Genomic DNA, 8,996 nt, shown 5'->3' with positions numbered 1-8,996 from the left:
GGGTTAGGTCTGGGATTTGCCCAAATCTGGCTCATACTTTCGCATTTTTAGCAAACATGTTGACCAGATCGTGGGTTTTTTCTGGTTTGGATCACGTGGTAATATGGTACCACACTAAAACAGTCGATTAAACCTGGTTTCGATCAATATTTTAGAGGATAACGCATGTTAGGTCTGGGTTAGGTCTGGGATATGCCCTCATCAGACTAATACTTTAGCATTTGTCGCATACTTGTTAGTCAGATCCTGGGCTTTGTCTGGATTGGATCACGTAGTAATGTGGTACCACACTGAAAGAGTCGATTAAACGTGGTCTCGATCAATATTTTAGAGGGGAACGCAAGCTAGGGGTAGGTCTGGGATTTGCTCCCTCAGGGGCTGTGTCCGGCCAGGTGTCCGGCGCAGTACTGCGCAAATACTGCGGCTGCCAGCAAGAGGATGGTTGGTGCTCAGCCTGCGGCGGTCAAGCTACCGAGGCTGCCGAAAAATGCGGCAGTTTCGGTGACCGCCGCCACTGGGCGCGAAAAGGATTTGGGCCCCCTTGTGAATAGGGTGATGCCCGGGATATGCCAGGACCTTGGCATCACCGGGATGCGTCCAACCAGGGCGGTCACCGGGGCGCTCTTGTTAGCGATCCCCGGTGAGAAAGGGAAAGAGAAGGCGACCGCCTTGAGGGCGCGTCTCGAGGGGGCCCTGGAAGTGGAAGGTGTTCGGGTGGCTTGCCCCCAAAAACAGGCCGAGTTGCAGGTGTCTGGCCTGTCGGAGGCAGCCACCCAGCAGGCTGTTAGGGAGGCCGGGGGTTGCGGCGCTGCGGAGGTCAACGTTGGTGACCTCCGCCGGGACAGCTCGGGCATGTTTACTGCCTGGGCCCGCTGTCCCCTTCGCGCCGCAACCAAGCTCGCGAAGTCCGGCCGATTGATGGTCGGCTTCTTCGAGGCCCGGCTAGCGGTGCTTGCCGCGAGGCCGCTGCAGTGTCACCGCTGCCTAGAGTTCGACCATGTCCGGCAGCGGTGTACCAGCACCGTTGATCGCAGCGGCCTCTGCTACCGCTGCGGAGGGGCCTCCCACACCGCAAGGGAGTGCACGGCCGCCCCTAAATGCCCCCTTTGTGTGGGCGTGGGGCGGCCAGCGGATCACCGCATGGGTGGGGCGGCGTGCCGTCCCCCCACGCGGAAGGGGAAGAAGGGGAAGGGTGCGGTTGTGCCACCATCCACGGTGCCGACTGGTGTTGAGCCGGCACCGATGCCCGTCGCAATGGAGGTCTAAGGGGCGGCGTGTCCCCAGCCGTCCCCAGCTGTGGTGTCGGGTGCTATACCCGCCCCAGCCTCCGTTGTGACGGGAGGGGAGGTGGTGGCGGGTGTACCCGCCCCGCAGCCAGTGACGGAGATGATGGAGGTGGATGTGGCGCCTTGCGACTCGGCGCCCTTCACCTCCACGAAATCGGAAGGAGTTTTGTCCGGTGGGGGTGATGCACAGCCCCCACCACGAGCGGCAGACCAGTCGCCGTGCGGGTCAGAGCTCCTTAGTAGGGTGGTGATGTCCTCGTACGGCGGCAAAGATCCGGGACGCACAGAGGCGCCCCTAAGCGCTGAAAGGGGAGGCCTGGAGGAGGCCGCGGCTGAGACCCAATAATGTCTCAACGCCTCCTCCAGGTAAATTTGAACCACTGCCGGGGGGCCCAAGATCTCATGCTCCAAACCCTCCGGCAGTGGAACATCGGGATAGCGGTTATCGCCGAGCCCTATCGTGTCCCCAAACACCCCGCTTGGGTGGGGGACCTTAACGGGGTCTCGGCGATCACTTGGCAGTACGGACGCGGCACGCTGTCGTGCTCCGTAGTTGGGAGGGGCCACGGGATTGTGGTTGGGTGAAGTGGGGGGAACTGCTGGTTGCCGGGTGTTACGCGTCGCCCGCTATGGGCCTCAGCGAATTTGAGGCGTACCTCGACGAGGTGGGGAGATACATCACCCCACATCTCGCCAGTGGGGTACTAGTCCTGGGCGATTTTAATGCCCACGCTGCAGCGTGGGGTTGCCCCAGGACGACCGTGAAGGTCGACGCGATGCTCGTATGGGCGGCGGTCACGGCCTCGTAGTGTTGAATGAGGGGGCCGTGAGCACGTGCGTGCACGCGCGGGGCGAGTCGATCGTCGACATTTCGTTGGCGAGCCCCGCCATAGCGCGCCGTGTGTCCGACTGGAGGGTCGCGGAAGAGGTGGCCACGTTAAGCGACCACCTCTATATTACGTTTTCCGTATCCGCGACCCCCGGTGTAAATGGACCCCGCCAACCGGGCAGGGAGGCACACCCGGCGCCACGCTGGTCCGCCAAAAGGCTGGACCCGGACGCCCTAGCGATGGCAGCCTCCGTTGTGGCATGGCAGGAGATGCCACGCCGGACCCTCGGCAATCCTTCTGCCGGGGCACGTTGGTTCCGCGAGACTATGACGTCGTTGTGTGACGCAGTCATGGCGCGGGCCGCCGCCCCGAGCCGCGGGGTGTCCGTGTACTGGTGGTCGGGCGAGATCGAGGACCTACGCACTCGGTGCGTTGTCGCCCGACGCCGGTACACCCGCGCCAGGAGACGGCGCGGGGCGACGGAGGCAGAGGTGGTGGGGTTGCGCGGGGAATTTTCCCTGGCGCGAAGAACCCTCCGCCGGGCCATCGCGACTGCGAAAGCCCAGGCATGGACGGAGCTCCTCGGCTCTCTGGATGCAAACCCATGGAGGCGCTCCTGTCATATGGTCGCAAGATGCGATCATGGGCGCCCCCGATCACAGAGAGCCCCGACCCCCAGCTGCTCGGGGAAACTATGCGCGTCCTCTTCCCCGTTGGGGGAGAGGCGTTCCTGCATCCCCCCGGGCCACAGCCGGACCACCTGCCTTGGTGATCCGACGAACTGGGGGTCACCGAGGAGGAGCTAGCTAGGGCCGTCCGGAGAATGGCTGCCAAGAAGACGGCGCCAGGGCCGGACGGCATACCTGGCAGGGCCTGGGCTATAGCCGTGGGCTCTCTGGGGGCCGGATTAATATGCGTCTTTGACGCGTGCCTGCGGACCGGTCTGTTCCCCCCCATATGGAAGGTGCTGGAGCCGGGGTGTCCATGAGGATTTCACCACGTTAAAAAAAAGAAAAAAAAAAAAAAAGGTCTGGGATTTGCCCTCATCAGGCTCATACTTTCGCATTCTTCACATACTTGTTGGCCAGATCCTGGGCTTTATCTGGTTTGGGTGACGTAGTAATGTGGTACTACACTGAAACAGTCGATTAAACCTGGACACGATCAATATTCTAGAGGATAACGCATGTTAGGTCTGGGTTAGGTGTGGTATTTGCCATCATCAGGCTCATATTTTCGCATTTTTCGCATAGTCGTTGGCCAGATCCTGGGCTTTGTATGGTTTGGATCACGTAGTAATGTGGTACCACACTGAACCAGTCGATTAAACCTGGATACTATCAATATTTTGGAGGATAGCACAGGCTAGGTCTGGGTTAGGTCTGGGATTTTCCCTCATCTGGCTCATACATTTGCATTTGTCGCACACTTGTTAGCCAGATACTGGGCTTTTTCTGGTTTGGATCACGTAGTAATGTGGTACCACACTGAAACAGTGGATTAAACCTGGTCTCGATGAATATTTTAGAGGGTAACGCATGTTAGGTCTGGGTTAGGTCTCGGATTTGCCCTCATCTGGCTCGTACTTTCGCATTCTTCACATACTTGTTGGCCAGATACTCGGTTTTTTCTGGTTTGGATCGGGTAGTAATATAGTATCACACTGAAACATTCGATTAAACCTGGTCTCGATCAATATTTTAGAGGATAACGCAAGTTAGGTGCGGGGTAGAGGTTTGGGATTTGCCCCCATCAGGCTCATACTTTCGCATTTTTAACATACTTGTTGACCAGATCCTGGGTTTTTTCTGGCTTGGATCACGTGGTAATGTGGTACCACACTGAAACAGTCGATTAAACCGGGTTTCGATGAATATTTTAGAGGATAACGCATGATAGGTCAGGGCTAGGTCTGGTATTTGGCATCATCTGGCTCCTACTTTCACATTTTTCGCATACTTGTTGGCCAGATCCTGGCCTATTTCTGGTTTGGATCACGTTATAATGTGATACCACACTGAAACAGTGAATTAAACCTGGATTCGATCTATATTATAGAGGATAACAACAGTTAGGTCTGGGTGAGGCCTGGGAATCGCCCTCTTACTTTCGCATTTTTCGCATACTTCTTGGCCAGATCCTGGGCATTGTATGGTTTGGATCACGTAGTAACGTGGTACCTCACTGAAACTGTCGATTAAACCTGGTCTCGATCAATATTTTACAGGATAACGCAAGTTAGGTCGGGTGCAAGTCTGGGATTTGCCCTCATCAGGCCCATACTTTCGCATTTTTCGCATAGTCGTTGGCCAGATCCTGGGCTTTGTATGGTTTGGATCACGTAGTAATGTGGTACCACACTGAACCAGTCGAATAAACCTGGTTTCGATCAATATTTTAGAGGCTAACGCATGGTAGGTCTGGGTTAGGTCTGGGATTTACCCAAATCTGGCTGATGCCTTCGAATTTGTCGCATACTTGTTGAGCAGATCCTGGGCTTTTGTTGGATTGTATCACGGAGTAATGTGCTACCACACAGAAACAGCAAATTAAACCTGGTTTCCATGTATATTATAGAGGATACCGCATGATTGGCGGGGGGGGGGGGGGGGGGGGGGGGTCTGGGATTTGCCCTCATATGGCTCATACTTTCGCATTTTTCGCATAGTTGTTGGCCTGATCCTGGGCTCTTTCTCGTTTGCATCACGTAAGGATGTGGTACCACACTGAAACAGTCGACTAAACCTGGTATCGATCAATATTTTAGAGGATGACGCATGTTAGGTCTGGGTTAGGTCTGCGATTTGCCCTCATCTGGCTCATACTTTCGCATTTTTGCACACTTGTTGGCGAGATACTGACCTATTCCTGCTTGGATCATGTTGTAATGAGGTACGACGCTGAAACAGAGAAATAAACCCGGATTCGATCTATACGTTAGAGGACAACACCGGTTAGGTCAGGGTTAGGTCTGGTATTTGCGGTATCTGGCTCATACCATCGCATTTTTCGCATACTTGTTGGCGAGATCCTGACCTATTCCTGCTTGGATCATGTTGTAATGAGGTACGACACTGAAACAGAGAAATAAACCTGGATTCGATCTATAATTTAGAGGACAACACCGGTTAGGACAGGGTTAGGTCTGGTATTTGCCATCGTCAGGCTCATACCTTCGCATTTTTCGCATACTTGTTGGCCAGATCCTGGGCTTTTTCTGGTTTGGATCACGTTGTAATGTGGTACCTCACTGAAACAGTGAATTAAACGTGGATTCGATGTATATTTTAGACGATAACACCGGTTAGGTCTGGTTTAGGTCTGGTATTTGCCGTCATCTGGCTCATACTTTCGCATTTTTCGCATACTGGTTGGACAGATCCTGGCCAATTTCTGGTCTGTATCACGTTGTAATGTGGTACCACACAGTAACAGTCAATTAATCCCTGTTCCGATTAATATTTTACAGGATAACTCCGGTTAGGTGTGGACTAGGTCTGGAATCTGCCATCATCTAGACCATACGTTCGTATTTTTCGCATAATTGTTTGCCAGATCCTGAGCTCGTTCTGGTTTGGGTCACATAGTAATGTGTTACCACACTGAAACAGTGAGTTAAACCTGGGATCAATCAATAACTTAGAGGATAACTCCGGTTTGGTCTGGCTCAGATCCTGTATTTGCCATTATCTGGCTCATACTTCCTCATTTTTCGTATACTTGTTGCCTGATCGTTGGTTTTTTCTGGAATGCATCACTTATATATGTGGTACCACGGTGAAACGGTGAGTTAAGCCAGGATGCGATCAATATTTTAGATGATAAGACCGGTTATGTCTGGGTTAGGTCTGGTATTTGCCGCCATCTGGCTCATAATTTCGCATTTTTCGCATACTTGTTGGCCAGATACTGGGCTTTTTCTGGTTTGGATCACGCTGTAATGTGGTACCACACTGAAACATTGAATTAAACCTGGATTCGATCTATATTAAAGGGGATAACACCAGTTGGGTCTGGTTTTGGCCTGGGGTTTGCCCTCATATGGCTCATACTTTCGCATTTTTCGCACACTTGTTGGCGAGACACTGACCTATTCCTGCTTGGATCATGTTGTAATGTGGTACGACGCTGGAACAGAGAAATAAACCTGGATTCGATCTATAATTTAGAGGACAACACCGGTTAGGTCAGGGTTAGGTCTGGTATTTGCCGTTATCTGGCTCATACCTTCGCATTTTTCGCATACTTGATGGCGTGATCCTGACCTATTCCTGTTTGGATCATGTTGTAATGAGGTACGACGCTGAAACAGAGAAATAAATCTGGATTCGATCTATAATTTAGAGGACAACACCGGTTAGGTCTGGGTTAGGTCTGGTATTTGCCATCATCAGGCTCATACCTTCGCATTTTTCGCATACTTGTTGGCCAGATCCTGGGCTTTTTCTGGTTTGGATCACGTTGTAATGTGGTACCTCATAGAAACAGTGCATTAAACGTGGAGTCGATGTATATTTTAGACGATAACACCGGTTAGTTCAGGATTAGGTCTGGTATTTGCCATCATCAGGCTCATACCTTCGCATTTTTCGCATACTTGTTGTCCAGATCCTGGGCTTTTTCTGGTTTGGATCATTTGTAATGTGGTACCACACTGAAACACTGAATTAAGCCTGGATTCGTGCAATACCTTAGAGGCTAACTCCAGTCAGGTCTGGGTTTGGCCTGGGATTTGCCCTCATCTGGCTCATACTTTCGCATAATTCGCATACTGGTTGGACAGATCCTGGCCAATTTCTGGTCTGGATCACGTTGTAATGTGGTACCACACAGAAACAGTGAATTCCCTTTGGATTCGGTCTATATTATAGAGGATAACGCCAGTTAGGTAAGGGTTAGGTCTGGTATTTGCCATCATCTGGCTCATACTTTCGCATTTTTCGCATACTTGTAGGCCAGATCCTGGCCTATTTCTGGTTTGGATCACGATGTAATGTGGTACCACACTGAAACAGTGAATTAAACCTGGATTCGATCTATATTTTAACGGGTAACACCGGTTAGGTCAGGGTTAGGTCTGGTATTTGCCATCATCTGGCTCATACTTTCGCATTTTTCGCATACTGGTTGGACAGATCCTGGTCAATTTCTGGTCTGGATCACGTTGTAATGTGGTACCACACAGAAACAGTGAATTCCCTTTGGATTCGGTCTATATTTATAGAGGATAACACCAGTTAGGTAGGGGTTAGGTCTGGTATTTGCCATCATCTGGCTTGTACTTTCGCATATTTCGCATACTGGTTGGCCAGATCCTGGGCTTTTTATGGTTTGGCTAATTTGTAATGTGGTACCACACTGAAACACTGAATTAAACCTGTATACGATCTATATTTTAGAGGATAACACCGGTTATGACTGGGTTAGGTCTGGTATTTGCCATCATCAGGCTCATACCTTCGCATTTTTCGTATACTTGTTGGCCAGATCCTGGGCTTTTTCTGGTTTGGATCACGTTGTAATGTGGTACCTCACTGAAACAGTGAATTAAACGTGGATTCGATCTATGTTTTAGAGGATAACACCGATTTGTTCAGGGTTAGGTCTGGTATTTGCCATCATCTGGCACGTACTCTCGCATATTTCGCATACTGGTTGGCCAGATCCTGGGCTTTTTCTGGTTTGGATCATTTGTAATGTGGTACCACACAGAAACACTGAATTAAGCCAGTATTCGATGTATATTTTAGAGGATCACACCGGTAGTGTCTGGGTTAGGTCTGGTACTTGCCGTCATCTGGCTCATACTGTCGCATTTTTCGCATACTTGTTGGCAGGATCCTGGCCTATTTCTAGTTTGGATCACGTTGTAATGTGGAACCACACTGAAACAGTGAATTAAACGAGAATTCGATCTATATTTTAGAGGGTAACACCGGTTAGGTCAGGGTTAGGTCTGGTATTTGCCATCATCTGGCTCATACTTTCGCATTTTTCGCATACTGGTTGGACAGATCCTGGGCTTTTTCTGGTTTGGATCACGTTGTAATGTGGTACCTCACTGAAACAGTGAATTAAACGTGGATTCGATCTATATTTTAGAGGATAACACCGGTTAGGTCTGGTTTAGGTCTGGTATTTGCCGTCATCTGGCTCATACTTTCGCATTTTTCGCATACTGGTTTGCCAGATCCTGGGCATTTTCTGGTTTGGATCATTTGTAATGTGCTACCACACTGCAACACTGAATTAAGCCTGTATTCGATCTATATTTTAGAGGGTAACACCAGTTAGTTCAAGGTTAGGTCTGGTATTTGCCATCATCTGGCTTGTACTTTCGCATATTTCGCATACTGGTTTGCCAGATCCTGGGCTTTTTATGGTTTGGAAAATTTGTAATGTGGTACCACACTGAAACACTGAATTAAACCTGTATACGATCTATATTTTAGAGGATAACACCGGTTATGACTGGGTTAGGTCTGGTATTTGCCATCATCAGGCTCATACCTTCGCATTTTTCGCATACTTGTAGGCCAGATCCTGGCCTATTTCTGGTTTGGATCACGTTGTAATGTGGTACCACACTGAAGCAGTGAATTAAACCTGGATTCGATCTATATTAAAGAGGATAACACCAGTTAGGTCTGGGTTTGGCCTGGTATTTGCCATCATCTGGCCTCTACTTTCGCATATTTCGCATACTGGCTGGCCAGATCCTGGGCTTTTTCTGGTTTGGATCATTTGCAATGTGGTACCACACTGAAACACTGAATTAAGCCTGTATTCGATCTATATTTTAGAGGGTAACACCGGTTAGGTCAGCGTTAGTTCTGGTATTTGCCATCATCTGGCTCGTACTTTCGCATTTTTCGCAAAC

Source organism: Colletes latitarsis, chromosome 12 (assembly GCF_051014445.1).
Source record: "Colletes latitarsis isolate SP2378_abdomen chromosome 12, iyColLati1, whole genome shotgun sequence".
Classification (NCBI taxonomy): Eukaryota; Metazoa; Arthropoda; class Insecta; order Hymenoptera; family Colletidae; genus Colletes; species Colletes latitarsis.
The sequence above is the reverse complement of the archived record's forward strand: the minus strand, read 5'-3'. Positions refer to the sequence as shown.